This window comes from Cyrtonyx montezumae, unplaced genomic scaffold, assembly GCF_038088225.1.
Source record: "Cyrtonyx montezumae isolate F1298 unplaced genomic scaffold, pur_monq_1.0 scaffold_4, whole genome shotgun sequence".
NCBI classification, from domain to species: Eukaryota; Metazoa; Chordata; class Aves; order Galliformes; family Odontophoridae; genus Cyrtonyx; species Cyrtonyx montezumae.
In genome coordinates, this window is record NW_027072045.1 from 20098073 (window position 1) to 20114241 (window position 16169).

Below are 16169 nucleotides of genomic sequence, written 5' to 3' on the forward strand. Positions count from 1 at the left end.
CAAGCATCTACGCTGGTTTATGCCTGATCTTACTCAGATGTAAGGTAGTCTTCCTTTGTTCTTTGAAATCATTTTCTCTGACTGATGTGAAGCTTCCAGGAAGCAGCATTTACCTTACAGAAACTATTGCTTCTGTGTTACTTAGCACAGTGAGTGTCTGTGAGCTCCTTGAGGAAGATTGTGAAGCTGCTGCACTCAGCAGCTCTGCTTCGTTTCGCAGCTGCCATCTGTGGGAGTGCAGCACAGAGGCTCTGCAGGGAGAAAGCTGATACCTTGCTAGGTAGTACAGGGGAGGGTTGAAGAAAGGTTTAAGGAATAGGAGAATTCCAGGGAAAAAGGCAGTGTACTCAATAACTTGACAGTTATTCTTCTGTTAAGTTTTTAGCATCTTCTCAAACTGTTGTGAACAACAATTTGGATGCTTTCAGTGAATGGGTGATATGTCAGGATCAAGCATCTTATGTCCTAATTAGTATCTCAAACTTTTTATCCATCTTTTTTGCAAGTTGACTTTTCTTCAAATAAATAATGGGAAGATAATTTCTAGACGAATCATGCACTGAAGTGCTGCTTGATTCCTGCATTACCTTTACTTTGTGTAAAGGACCTTTATAGTCATGTGATCTGTCGAAGGGGATAACCAGCAATTTGCTCAGGTCTCAGAAGTAGGAAACCACTCTTATCTCCTTCTGATTCTGTTTAAGACCTTCAATAGCAAACTTCCTTATTTACTTGCTAAGGCAAAACAAGAGACTCTGTGATGATTTACTTCAAACTGAAGTGACAAAACATATAATGAGCTTCTCTCAAATCAAGAGTCATTCTGAAGCATTTCATTCACAGCCCCTTTAAATAGAATATTAGAATCAATTAGAGCCCATCAGAATATTCCTACAAGTGTTTTTTTGTTTTGTTTTGTTTTTCTGTGTTTTTTTTTTTCTAACACGTTAACAATAGCTAGAGAAATAATTGTTCGTGAATCCATTAAGGTCAAATTCTAGGAGACCGGAAAAATAGATGACAGTAAGTGTTATCTCCATTTTAGACCTACAGAAAATGAAATGTCCTTATGAGTTAAGTACAACTTGAGCTCCTCTGCACCACCTACTCTTACAACAGCTTTTTATCTGTCTGAATTAGGCTAGTAGCACTGACTCTTTGGAATACACCAGAAGCTGACAAGAAACTGTCCAAATAATGAACTGTAAAACCTTTTTATCATGAGAGAAATATGAGTCTGATGCTCTTTAACGTCTTGAATGCAAACAAAAATAAGTAAAAAGGTACCTTACACTTCAACTGATTAAAAGATCAGAAAAAGATGTTCACACATCTATCACTTTCTGTGTTTAAGAATCATAAAGCACTTTCAGAATTTGCTCTGATTTGGTTCAATGTAGTGAACAAACCTATCCTGGCATCTCTTCAGTTTTTGCTGTAATAAGTCTTTTACTGAATAAATATCTTTTGTGCTGAGAAATTGTGCAAGATCTTTGGCAGAAGGCAAGATGCTGTTATGTAAGTACTGTGGTGCTTCACAAATAGTTTTTCCCTCTCCCGTATCCCTCAACATCTTCCTGTCAAAACTGGTCATTTTTGGCACTACTTTGTTAGAATATTAATTTTTGCCGGAAGAAAATGTACTTTTCTGTGTGAGTGATGCTCATAGTGAACCTAAACAAAAGGAAAGCAGAAGGTGGAGCTGAGAAGCCAATGTCATTTTTCTGTATCTGATCCAAAATATCGGTGTTTGTTCCTTAAGAAAACAAAAGGCACCTCAAAGGATTTAGTGTGAACCATGTTATGTTCAGGGCAGAGAGGGTAAAATTGAATGGTTTGAAAGGTGTTGTCACATGCGTCCTAATGGACACATGATTGTTGAAAATACCAAACAAAAGCAGAATTTATTTGTCCTTCAACAGTGGATTGCATTTCTGTAGAAGAAGCCTAATAGATAGTATACAGTAAAAGTGACACAGTAAAATTTTCTGGCCTGTGTTAATTGCTCTGTCTGAATTAATACAGCTGTATTATTTATTGGAATACAGTAATCAAAGCAGCTGCTGACTGTTACAAAGGGGGGGAGGGCATTTCAATTAGCAGTCATTGCTCCCAAAGGTGCAGTAAAGAGAAATAAGCCATAGATGTATGCAGGTATTCAGGGGGAGAAACTGGGAAATGAATGGCTCATTCTTGTACTTGATCAAGATCTGAAAAGATTTATGTTTTGTGGAGATTCTCAGTGATGTTCAGGATGGTTTCTTATGTTTGTTGTTCAGCTTTTGCTACAATTTCTTGTGGGCAGGTGGTCCATTAGTATTTGCAGCATCTGTCTTTATTTCCTGGTGGGGAGAAAACAAATGCAGTAAGTACCAATCAATTCACAGCTACTCAACAAGGAGCTCAGACTCTCTGAGAGAAGTGAGCTTTGGTATCCACCTGCTTGGCCTTCTGATGTTTGGATAGAGAAAATTCCCATTTTCTTAGTGTGTGGTCAGTCATCAGTGAGAGAGAGCGATGACTGCACAGGACATTTCCTAGGGATAGGGAATGTTCCTTTCCTTGCCTATTGAAATTCATTTCCAAAATGCGTAGGAATTGTTGATCTGTTTAGAATCTGTGACAGTGTACTGATTTTTAACTCTGTAAATAAGTGGTGTGTCTGGTAACCTGCAGGTTTTTTGAGGCTGACACAAAGTACTCTTTGTTAATTCATGGACAAATCCACGCAAAGAGCGCTGCCTCAAAGGTGTGATCATTCACAGCAATATGTAGGTCTGCACTGATGGAGTAATTTAAGCTTCTTCCTTCCCATTTCTTTTGTGTTCTTATAATACAGTCATTAAGAGCCTGAACTGCCTTCATAATTAGTGCTTGAGCGGTTTTATTTCCTTATTTTAATAGCTTCATCCAGGAACTCAGGATTCGTGAAAGCATGATTTGGATCTTAATTCCGTAGGTGGAACCCCAGGGATTCCTATTCCCAAGTTAAATTCACTTTTTCATTCTTTGCACTTTCATTTTTTTTCTTACCACTTGGCTTTAATCTCTACAAGTCTTCTATTTCCTATGATCCTTCGCAGTTCCATTTACCTGTGGGTGAATGGTGAATTCTTCAGAAAATACTGGTTTGTCAGAACATTATTTATCTGTCTTGACTGAAGGTAAATACCATCCTGCCAAGACAAACAGGTGGTTTGAAACTTGACACAGAATTGTCTGTTTCTTACATGGAAGGAGGGAAGTCCAGATTGATGTCTCTGACTGAGCTCATTTATGTCTGAGCTCTGAGTTGGAATCTTGTTTATCAAACTGTTTTCTGTCAACTGCAGTTGTTGAAGAGTCAATTCCAGCTTGCTGTGGGGATAGACTGTGCTATGCAAGTTCATGAGCTGGCCTGAGTGCAGCACCTGAAAGCAAACTATTTTTACAGCCTGGATTTTTTTTAATTATTAATGTATTATTATTTTAATTATTTCATCAAAAATATATGTATCTGATTGATATATCCTGTGTTGCTTTACCGAGTTTGGGACTGTGCAGAAGAAAAGTTAAAAGCAATAAAACCCAAGTCCCAAATAGGTACATACAGATAAAATTGCTACTTTCCCGATTAGAATGAAGACAGTAAAATTTAATTATATAGAAGTCCAACACAAAACTGAAATCATTATATCAAGCTAGTGGTTCATAGGTTAGGTATCTTGACCAAGAGACAAATAGCTGTGATGAAAAGGAGGTCTCTGACCTTACAGTGTATCATGCTGCTGAAAGAAAGACAATGACAGAGTATAGACATCAGAGAATAGAAGACAGACTTCTAGTAGCTGAATTCAGCACTATTTACGAGAAAAAAACATTTCAGAACTAAAAAATTCATAAGACTGTTTGAAAAGTTACTGCTTTCTGTGAAGGCATCTATACTTTTGTTACAATATTACTCTAATCCTCCTTGGAATATCAGTTCTAGTAGTATGGGTGGAGATTGTTTTCTTTTTCTCTCTCTCCAGTTTTTCACTACTAAATGCTTTGCCTTGCTTTAAGGAAGCATGTACCCATCCATTTGACTTGTGAGAATCACTTAGTTAATTCATAAAATAAACTTCTCCAAGGAACTGTTGTGTTTCAGCTGCCAAAATATTTGTGCCTAGATTTACTAATTAGTGTTTTGAAAAGACATAATCTTAGCTAATGTGGTTTATCCCTGTTTTATTCTAGAGAAGTGAGTGCGATAGATCTCATATTTCTGCATCTTTTCTTAAAAGAGGCTAAGCTTTAATCAGCTAGTAAAAAGTAGAATTATTTGGCAATACAGATTTGCTATGAGTTAAAATATCAAAAGCAGTCTGAAGCAGCATGTAGTCTTAAGAGCATCGTTTTAGTGATGAAATTCAATTTGAACTCTTCCTTATCAGGCTCAACTTGATTGTTTTCCTCTAATTTCTTCAAAACTTGCCATCAATCAAACCAATGTCCTAGAAAACTCAGTGAAGCAGTATTGGAGTTATCAAAATATATTCATGAATATATTGGAATAGAAGAACCATTTAGAAACCTCAGACAGAATGGACGACATGTTCTACTTGTCTGCTGAATTACATTTAAACAGAGTAGGTGTAAATGTTTACATAAAATACTGAGTGCTTGGAAAGAGGTTCAGCTGTTGGATGCAAGGTTTTGGTTGGGCAAAATAATATAGAACTCGACTAGAAGTTAATTGGGTATGGTGTCAAGAAATTTTCATTTGTCAGTCTATTGCAGGGCTGGGGACAAGCTGATAGTACTTTCTGGAAAATAATTTCTTCAGTTATTAACGTGGAAAAAAATAAGAGAGGTAAAATGCAGTTGTTCTCTTATTTTCAGGCTTTTAAGTTGAGAGATTTTAGTTATGTACTCAGTTTTTCTAGATTGATACTGTTTACAAATAATGTTAAAAGCAAAACACTATAGACTCATAGGTTAATTAGGTTGGAAAGGACCTACAAGATCATCTAGTCCAACCATCCTCCTATCACTATCTCTACCCAACTACTAAATTAAGTCCTTTAGCACCTCATCTAAACGCTTCTTGAACAGCGCTAGGGATGGTGCCTCAACCACCTCCCTAGGCAGGCCATTCCAGTGCCTGACCACTCTTTCAGAAAAGAAATGCTTCCTGAGGTCTAATCTAAATCTTCCCTGGTGCAACTTGTGGCCATTCCCTCTCGTCCTGTCATTACTTATCAGGGAGAAGAGGCCTACCCCCTCCTCACCACAACCCCCCTTCAGGAAGTGGTAGAGTGCAATAAGGTCTCCTCTGAGCCTCCTCTTCTCCAGACTAAACAATCCCAGCTCCCTCAGCCGCTCCTCATAAGACTTGTGCTCCAGACCCCTCACCAGTTTTGTTGCCCTTCTCTGAACACGCTCCAGGGCCTCAATGTCCTTCTTGTAGTGAGGGGCCCAAAACTGAACACAGTACTCGAGGTGCGGCCGTACCAGAGCTGAGTACAGGGGGATGATCACCTCCCTGCTCCTGCTGGCTACACTATTTCTAATACAGGCCAGGATGCCGTTGGCCTTCTGGGCCGCCTGGGCACACTGCCGGCTCATGTTAAGCCAAGCATCAACCAACACCCCCAGGTCATTTTCCTCTCTACATTCTTCAAGCCATTCTGCCCCAAGCCTATAGCATTGCATGGGGTTATTGTGGCCAAAGTGCAGGACCCAGAACTTGGCCTTATTGAACCTCATCCCATTGAGCTCAGCCCAGCTATTCAGCCTATCCAGATCCCTCTGTAAGGCCTCCCTACCCTCAGGCAGATCGACACATCCTCCCAACTTGGTGTCATCTGCAAACTTACTGAGGGTGCACTCAATCCCCTCGTCTAGGTCATCAATAAAGATATTAAACAAGATGGGCCCCAAAACTGACCCTTGGGGGACACCGCTCGTAACAGGACACCAGCTGGACTTAACTCCATTAACCACTACCCTCTGGGCACGGCCCTCCAGCCAGTTCTCCACCCAGAGAAGAGTGAACCTGTCCACACCATAAAAAAACAAATTAGGACAAATATAGAAATAGTCTGGGATCTTCACATACATTTATATATTTTAGAGATTAGGTGCCTTTTTCATGCTTCCTCTTTGCTTAATTATTCTCATTAGCTCGTGTAATTAGCAGAAGAATAATTGCTTTTCCTTAATGGAGATTTTCTCCTTTCTCTGATTTAAGCCCTCTTCATCTGATTCTACTTTTTCACCAAAATCTGATGTATAATGAAAGAGCAGTGTAGGGATTATATACCATGACATTTCTGAATTTGGCAGGGCATGAATGACTGTTATGTATTCAGTATTTTATTCACCAACAAAGTAGAAATACCTGTGTTTGCAGCAGATTGGCAATGACTTCATAGCTGTGTTTTGATGATAAAAATATAGACTTCCCCAAGAATGATGATTGGAAAGAATGTGTAGTCCACTCAGGAGCTAGGAGAAAGTGATCTGTTTCTGTAACTCCTGTTGCAACGTGCTTGCTGCCAAGAGCAAGAAAAATGTCTTTTTATCTGTGATAATAGCATTTATGTAGACCATTAAAGTCTCTGAAGTTTTCACCTTGGAAAGGACAACTTGCTAGAGAGAGTGGTATGTTTTCTCTTCTTTTGTTCATTCCAGTTTTGCAGTGAATTTTTTGCTCAGGGAAAAGTATTTAGTGCTGTGTGAAAGGTGGGGAAAGCGGGGAAAAAGCGGTTTTAAAGCAATGCTTTCATCTTCCAAAATTATTGTGAGGATCGGAGTAAGTGTTAAAAATGTGGCTATTTTTCTTCACAAGTGAAAGAGATACTGTTAGACTATGTCAAGGACAAGTTGTAAATCACTCTATTAAACCTATTCAACAGAGTTTCTGCTGTAGCTTAGACTTTCAGATAAATCTAGCTGTATTACCATGAAGAAAACCAAGCTTGAATCATGATCCGAAAGGAATCCTCCCTGTATTGTCCCCAGGAAAGCTGACTTGAATGTTTTTTCTTCCTTACTGATCTGCCCATCTTGACTAAGCGTTGTAGCAGTTATACACAAGTGAGGGATGGTTATGTATTTCATTAACAATTAAAAAAAATAATCCTAAATGCCATTTGGTTAGTGATGGGAAAAGTTCGTTAGTTTACAAGATCAAACAGAGGAATTTGTACAAGCTTTGAGGAGGAAAGTTATGTTTGCTAGAAGCTTAAGATAGGGTTCTCTGCTGTAAGCATGTCTTCTGTTAATTAGAGGTAGAAGCCTCTTGGGAGCACTGTAACAAAGCCAGAGCAAGTTGACTAAAGTTCAACTTTAGAGCTTTCTGCTTTCTCCTGTCCTGAGAGTAGGTCCCGGAGTCTCCTTGCTCATTTCCCTTTTCTGACTTAAGATTTTGAAGTGCAGTATAATGTATGCAGTATTTTTCTGCCTTTTCATCTAAAAGGCATTCCCTTGCTCCCTAAGTACATGACTCTGCACGTTTCTTGGCAATAGCAAAATTTAGTTTCTACAGTCATGGAGGCAGAGTTGGGAGTGTGTCTTCTGACCCTTCACAGCTTCATGGAAGGAGATGGAAAAATGGCAGAAGAAAATGATGAAAGAAATTGTTCTTGTTGTCATTATCAAGGATGTTGCCATAACACAGTGGTAATTTCTTGAAAAAGATATCAGTTTCACTTGGCATTGAATGCATTTAGAATTATAGTATTGTGTTTTTTCATATGTTGATCCATACCTGAATAATTCAGTTCCTTGCTCTTGCTTCATCAGTCCTGACCATCAGTAATTAAGCTACAGTGGCCCTTTCCAAAGGCAGGGGAGTTTAAATATCAGTAATTTGATCTGCTCTGTTTACTGATCTCTGCTGTTAGCAGAGTTGAAAGAGAAATGTTTTAATTAAAACGATTGGCAATAAGTTGGTATAATGCCATAATTTGCACTGGGCCTCTTCTAGAAAATGACTTAACCTCTGCCTCCGTTGTCAAGGCAACTAATGGACATAATTGTAACTGGGTGTACGTAGGCAGCAAGTGGAGGGCCTAAAGCTTTTTTAAATTGCTGGGCTATGATGATGTTAAGGGATTAAAATGTGATATTAGTAAAATGTATCCAAAAAGTCTCTTCCACACTTCAAGTTTAATCTTGACAGTTTGTCTTCTGGTACTATTTTGTGTTAAAGTTTTCCAGTCTGTACTCTAAAACCATATGACATCATACTTGCTGAAGTTCATTAATGCAGCAATGTATGTATAATAACTAGTGATATAATCTGGAAATGGCAGTGGTTATTCTACTGGGACTTAAGCTAATGTATTTGATGGAATCTTATCACCAATCTATATTGAATCAGCAAAGAGTTAAGAATTAGATCATGTATTATAAAGTATCTTGAATTACGTTTTTAGACAAAAACTGTGAAAAACACTTTCTATCTTCAGAGTTCCTAATGGTCATGAACTTCATGATAAAATGGGAGATTTTCTAAAAGCAATGGAAGATTTCTGAAGGGAGCTTAATCAGAGAGCCCTGAGTTGATGCCTGCTATAGCAGTGTATGTGGAATTTGATGGGATCTTTTAAATAACTTTCAGACTCTATTCTTCCTAATTTGAATTTTTTCCTTAGGGAGAGGAAGGTAAAATCAGTTATTGAATATGTTGTTTCCATATTGGAAAATATGCAGAAATGGAGTCCAAAGAAATTACAATGTTTGAGAAGACAGAAAGAATGCACTTCACTCTGTGCACTTTCCTTCTGATTTGATCCATCTCTAGCATTTAGGCTTTTAAAGATGAGAAGAAAATATGTAGAATCTAATTGTATAGCATGACAGTGCAAACTACTGGTTTCAGAAGGGTAGACTTAAGCATGTGCAGTCACCTATATGAAGCTAAGGATGGAGCATTTGAGGAGTCTATAGCTTCATGTTTACCTTTCTTTTGCGTACATGTTCAGTGTACCCTGAATACCAAGACAACAAAGTGGCAGAATGAGTAGTACTTAGATTTAGGGAAAGAAGTGTCTGAAATACCACAACTTAATCACATAGCTGGTTTGCTTTTCCTTTGTTCCTTTATCAAACTTCTCAGATACATGTACTAATAATCTGTGCAATTTATGATGTAGTATTATATACACTGAAATAAGTGATAAAAATTCTTTCATTGTTTTTGAAGTCATTGGTGAAAAGAAATTTTATTCTACATTTACAGAATTCCTAGAACATATATTGTTTGAGAAATAGGGACCTGAGCCATTAAAACTTAAAATAAGTCTGAGTTCATTTTGCCTTCCTCTAAAATGAGGTAAGATGAGAGTTTGCAAAAAAAAAAAAAAAAAAAAGTAGTTTTATTGAAAACCTGTTAGTACAGTAATACCACAAATTGCACAATTAGCATGTAGCATGTAAGTTGATCGGTCATGTCTATATACCTTAGCAAACGTGTTGAAAGAAAAGAAACTAAAATTATGAACATATAAAGGAATTTACAAAAAACATAGAAGTTTAGGCCCAAAGTCTGCAACTCTTAGCACTAGAAATAGTTGAACCTCATGGTACATGGTTGCTAACCTAAACAGATTAAGTTGCCTGCCTTGTGAAAGGGCACTGTATCAGAAAATGACATTGTGAGGAAGGTTGCATTCCCATTGGTGTTTTTTTGTATTTCCTTTCCCATATCCTCAGTACAAATATTTATTTATTTATTTACTTACATATCTATATATCTACCTAAATATATATATAAATATATAGATATATATATGGATTGTAAGAAGTCTTAGTGGAAAGCATCACTGGAAAAATACAAAGTTTATGTTGATATTTAGGAAGCTAAAACAAACATGAGTAACAAAGCTACATTATAGATGGGGAGAATAAAATCAAGTGCTCTCAAAATCTAGTTTTTGTACTGTGGTGTTTACTTTTCTGTCTTGCACCACACTCCAGTGCCTTTCTATAGAATGAAAAGAAAGCAGCCCAGGAGAAGTTAGTCTCTGGCAAATGAGGAATGGGAAATACTAAGATGAATTCCACATTGTGAGCATCAGCCCTTTAAGAACAGGTTCTGATATGCTCAGTGATAAATGCAGGCATGGTTCAGAGAGGTGGGGAAGGTGTTTGAAGTTTTGTGCATGTGCAATTACAGAAACAGATGAAGGGCGACCAGATGCAGGAAGTAGGAAGAACAGAGGCTGATCTTATTCTCTATCTCTTATAGGTTTCCGTTGTAAAAAATGCAAGCCAGATATCTATGCTGGTCAGTAGAGTGTATAAACAGCACCAGGCAAAGAGTAGATGTGCTTACTCTCCCCCATTCCCAAGGGAGCCAGCCCTGCAGCTGTAGTACAATAAGGTGGTGTGAGTTGTCTCTGGCCCTGGTCATTCTTAGCTTCAGTTATGCCCCAGTGAGTTTAGATTGTGAATCTCCAGGCTGTTGTGCTGACAAAACAAAATGGAAACAAAAGCCCTGCATGACATGGCTTCCCTGAGTTTGATGTCCACGCTTGTAATAAGGTTCTGGAGAACTCCAACTGCTCAACCTGTGAAACCTAATACTTCAGCCCCATCTCCTGCATGTGCTACCGTCTACATACAGTTTTGCTTAACTGAGGAAGCATGTGCATCCTCTTTACCTGCCTTGATTTGTGTTCCCTATGCATTTTTATTTCTGGGGACATGCTCCTCTGAAATGTATTACTTTTCACTTCATGTTGATTTTGCCAATGAAACACCAAAGAAAATGAACAACAGTTGCTAATACCATTAGGTAGTTAATAAACCACCTTTCTGTACACAAGCATTAGGATAGTAAAATTACAACTGGTGCAAATATTTATTCTTAGGTTTCTCACTTCCATAATGACACATCTCCCAGGAATTAGAGAAGGAGAATACAAGACAGAACTCTGGCAAAATGGGCTTCTAGATGAAAATGTTAAATGCATTTGAAGAAGAGAAAAAGTATTCATTTGCTGAAGATCAAGATCAGATATGTTTTGAAGTGGAAGATAATCTCAAAAATAAGTGTAGGTAAAGAAATGTGCAAAAAATTAGAGGTTTGGAGTCTAGAACTGCAGTCTGATTAAATGAGCAGTTTCAGTTTAAATCAGTAAAACTATGCAAAAAAAAAAAAGCAACCACCTTTTAGTATCTGGTTTAATCTTGAGCTATTGAAAATGACAACATAGCTGCTGAAACAAATTGTTGTGTGCTTGTTTTCTATTGCTGCAGTGAACGTCATTTACCTTAAGAAAAATGGTAACGATAAATCTGCAGTGTTCTCTGCAGTTAGGAATATAATTCCCATTTTTCAGAACCCAGATTGACAGCCATTGTTGAATGGTCCTACTTTTATGTTGTTAGAATGCTCGCTATCCAAATAATTCAGGTGTTAGGGGCATTTAGGTCTAACGATACCCTTAAATTTTCATTTAAAATAGTATATCTCAATTTCAGGTTGCCTTTAAAATCGGAATCAACTGAAATCCACCTCAAAGTCTGTGTAAGTGTGTTATTTTTTGGCCTATAGAAACTTTGTCATTTCCTGTTAACCTGTGATGAGCTGTAGAAGATATTGGTGGTATTCTTGTAGAAAGTATTCTGTGCTGTGCGCTTTATGAATTGTGGCTCTACATGTGTACAATGACAACAGAAATTCTTCATTTAGAAAAACTCAGTTCATTGGTAAATGACTTACAGTGGTGTGATTTGCAGTTATGTGAATGTCATCTTGAATTCTGTGATATATTGCATCTGTTCTTTGCAAAGATAACTTGCCCTGTAGGTGTCTTAGGTTTGAAAACAAGCCCTGCCTCTACCTGGAAGCTCTGATTCCAGCCCACTTTATTATGGAGTGGGCTGAATATGGTGAAATTGAGTGTTTGCAGGTAAATGTGTGAGTAGATATCCCTTCTTCCTCTAACAGGTGGGTCAGTAGCCAAAGTTACTTTATTATAGTGTATAAATGTGGGCTTGGGCATCTTGTCTTTCATGAGGACTGATACTAGGAGACTAGATAAAGCTAGTGCAGAGTATTTTAACACAGAGCCGTAAAGCAGGAGGAAATAAGCTGAGTAAAAGCAAGTCTGTACTTCCAGTTTCTCCAGAGCTGGGATGGTGCTAGGGGAGGTGGAGCTGAGGACTGAGATCCATTGCTAAAAGGTGGGTGCGTTTACTGGTAGTGCACGTAGGTGAAATGTCATTTGTGTGATGTTACTAGATTAGAGGCAGTATGTTTAATAGGCCCCAGTTAAGTAAGTAAGAACAATTGCATACTTCAGTGATCAGTAGGATATTGTTCTTCTCGAAGGAATCAATCTGCTCTGTAGTAGCTTTGCAAAGCACAGACCAATGCAGAAAGCAAAAACATCTCTCTTTGAAGGAGGGAGTGAAAATACAAAGCACATTTCCAAAAGGCAGCAAAAAATATGCAGCGCTTGGGAAGCTGGCTTAGAACTAAATAGAAGGTAGAAAGTAAAAGAATAGAACAAATGGAAGAATCTGAGTTTCTTTCAAAGCAGTTGAGGAGCACCAGATATCTGACTAATGTGGAGACCTTTGGTAGCTTGTAAGCTGAAAACCGACTTAAAAGTTTTAGTGCTACTTCTGTGCCCTGTTGCCAATGCTGCATTTTTTTTGGAATGTGTCTTCCAAATGTGCAGAAGTGCTTAAGGAAAAGAAAGTAGGATGACATTTTCTCTCAAACTTCTAGTTTATAACTAGCTTTGTGCACAACCAGAGAGTCGTGGAAGGATTTCCCTCCTTTCTAATCTTTTTTTCTGCAGTATTTGACTAGCTTTGCATGAGAGGCTCACCAGTCTTGAAGATGCATCTTGGACTTCTTATTAATTCACAACAAAAGTCAATACTGTTTAAGCCTTTCTTTCTCCACAGTTTTTTTTTTTCTTTCTAATAATTAAGACAATATTCAAATTATCACGTACTAGAATTTGAAATTGATGAAAACAGTGATAATTATATTGGGAACTGCAGAGTGATCTTGATCATTTGGTGTATGCTTCATTGCTCTGTGGTGCGCCTGGGCATAAGCAAATTATTACTAGAGGCTTCAGTAGCATCCTAAACTCTGTTCAGCAGAATGCTATAGTGCAATGTTCTACATGTATTGGAGAGGGAAGAAATATATTTTAAGGAGTGACTAACTTCAACAGTTCTCTTTCAGTTAATTACTTGACCTATGTAAGGCTTTCATGAAATAGCACAGAAATGATCTCTAGCCTATGCATACAGAAAATGTCTCCATTTACTGAACTGATGATTCTGGTATTTCTTTTATTTAAAAGCAAAATTATTGGAACTTATTGGAAGTTGAGTCTTTTGTCTTTGTGAAAGTGATCAACTTAGGTTTCTACGGCTTAAAATCTGATGCCTAACTAACCAGTAGTCTGGCAAAACCATGTTAGTGGTCCATGACAGTTTCATCCCTCAGAGATATGAGGTAAAGGAAGCTACCTTCAAGAGTGAATAATATAGCAAATAGAGTTCTAGGACTCTCTGATTATTATTCTTTTAAGTGTGCATCTGTTTTAAGCTGCTTAATAGTGTGAAATAGTTAAGAGACCAGTGGCAAACACAAAGGACTGAAAGCAGACACGTAGAGGATGAAAAATACATTAATGACATTGTTTTTCAAGTTGCCATGTTTTTCAGCGTGACATATATAGCTTCATACAGACACAAGCTGTGAGGATTGGGTTCAATGTATGTAGTGAGTTTATGGATTCACTTTAAGGGATTCAGTTAGTCACATTAAATTTATACTTAAATTACAGAAAGTTCATAATAATGTAGTCGCAAACTGAGCACAAGCAGACTGATTCAATTCTCATGAAAAGACATACCGTAATGATCATGTACAGTTTACCTTCCTTTTATGGCTACTATTGTCATTTTCCCAGAGAATACTCTATCAAAACTTACTTTAAGCTATGCTGTTTTGCAGACTTAAAAGAGCACTACGTTGAAATATGTAATGCTACACAGGAAGTGGCATTCGTTTCTGGCTCAGCAGCTTTTGGGAATAGTTGCATGGTCACACAGTAAGTCAGGAGAGTTTGTTCTGCTGGGCAGGTTTATTTCTGACCTCCTGGAGAGTTAGCCACTTGGAAGAGTAATAAATGACAGTTTGTAATGTGTTGAGGACAAGGCAGAAATATTTAGGTTCCATTATGATTAATATAGATGAATGCATTTCCCACTGGCACACCCATTAAGTTTGCAGTTAATGTTGTTGTACTGGAACTATCTGGTTTCAAGAATAAATTGATGTGCTAGTGCACTACATGGCTGGAATATACTATCTTTACTAGGAGACTTTTTTAGAAAGGACTCCAAAGGGCAAGTAGTAGGCATGTCAAAGTCTGGAGCTCCAGAAGAAAAGACAATTGATAATGTTTGAAACAGTTGGTAAATCTATACAGAGATGCTTGAAGCCCTCAGCCACTTTACACCTGGGTCTGTTCAGCCTTGAAAAGAAGACTCAGAGGTGATCTTAGTAATGCTTATCAATATCTTAAGTGTGGGAGTTAAAGAGCCATGGCCAACCTTCCAGTGGTCTGTGGGGACAGGACAAGGGGAAATGTCCTTAAACTTGAGCATAGAGAATTCCATAATAGTATGTGAATGAACTTCTTCCTGTTAAGGGTGACAGAGCACTGGTATGGGCTGCCCATAGAGGTTGTGGAGTCTCCTCTGGAGATATTCAAGACATACCTGGATGCCTATCTGTGTAGCCTGCTGTAGAGGGCCTGCTTTGCAATGGGGTTGTGCTAGATGATTTCTACAGATCCCTTCCAACCCCTACAATTCTGTGATTCTATGAATATTCTTTTAGTAGGGTGGCTGAGAGTCATCTTGGGCTACAGGCAGTAATAATAACATTAAAAACCCTGCAATCTAAATAAAAACATAACTTGAAAAGACAATTACCAGATGGCTTCTGATAAAATCAAAGGCAAGTCTGGAAAACCTGGCCGAAATTACAGGAAACTTATGGTTATGGAAGAACTGTTGTATGGTTTCTTCCAGATGTGGTATCTGTTGCTTAACAGAAATAGGATATTAATATGCTGGGCTTTTGGGAATTCTATCCTTGAATTTTAATTGGATGGTCACCCTGCTGCTCATCCCCAAGAGAAGAGTGCTGGAACCATTTCCTACTAGGATGCTCAGGCAGAGATCAATACAGCAGAATTACTTCTGGAGTTTAAAATAATAGTCAATCGTGAATTGCACCTCACCTATCACTTTTGTGCTTTGTTTCTCATTTTAAATTATATTTTAAAGTATGTGTGAGGAGGGAAATCTTGGCTGGTGTTTAGCTGCAAGTGATTCTGCTCTAGCAGGAGGATTTAAAGGGCAGACATACTCCTCTTCCTTGTTCTTCAGTCAGTCCTTCACTTTACCAGGTATCTGCTCCACCTTTATTCTGAGAGCTATTTTTCCTTCACATATGCATCCTATTTCAAGAAGTAATGCTGAGCAGAAGAAATCCTTCAAAAATACAGCATAGGTCAAAATAACACAAAACAAACAAGTCCACATTAAGGTGATAGTCCCACGATATTCTTTATTATCAATTATTTTTATGAACTAGAAGTAAATCTGTAACAAGGTGGGAATATGAGAGAGAGAGAAGAGGAAATTTGGAGACAAAGGAGTGACATAACAGACAGAAGAGTAAATGGTCTGTGGAACAGCTAGAACACCTGTGTTTTTAGGGGAAATGCTACTTAGAATGTGTAAACTGCAGTAGAAAAAGAGCTAACAGGATAAAATAACAGACTCATTGAGGAGGAAATGCACCAGGCCTTGTCAGCAAATTATAGATAGTTGTGAGTAGGGGTAGTCCCGAAGAGAAGACAACATTACAGAAATGTTATTTTCAGGCTGTAAATAGGTATCACTGTGAGTGCTGGGAAGGAAAAAAATATATAAAAAAGGTAGTGAAGCAGGCATCAAATATGTGAACATACCTGCCCTGCTATGTTTGGAGAAGGAATGTGGAAGCACTAATCTGGGAAGGTTTTGCTTAGCTCTGGAGTTCAGGAGGAAGGAATTAAGGTATCATAGGTGCTTTTGCTGGAGGAGTGGGATGCAGTAAAAAAGCTTAGGTATTCATTGGAACAGTTTTTGGCTGTGTGGTCTGC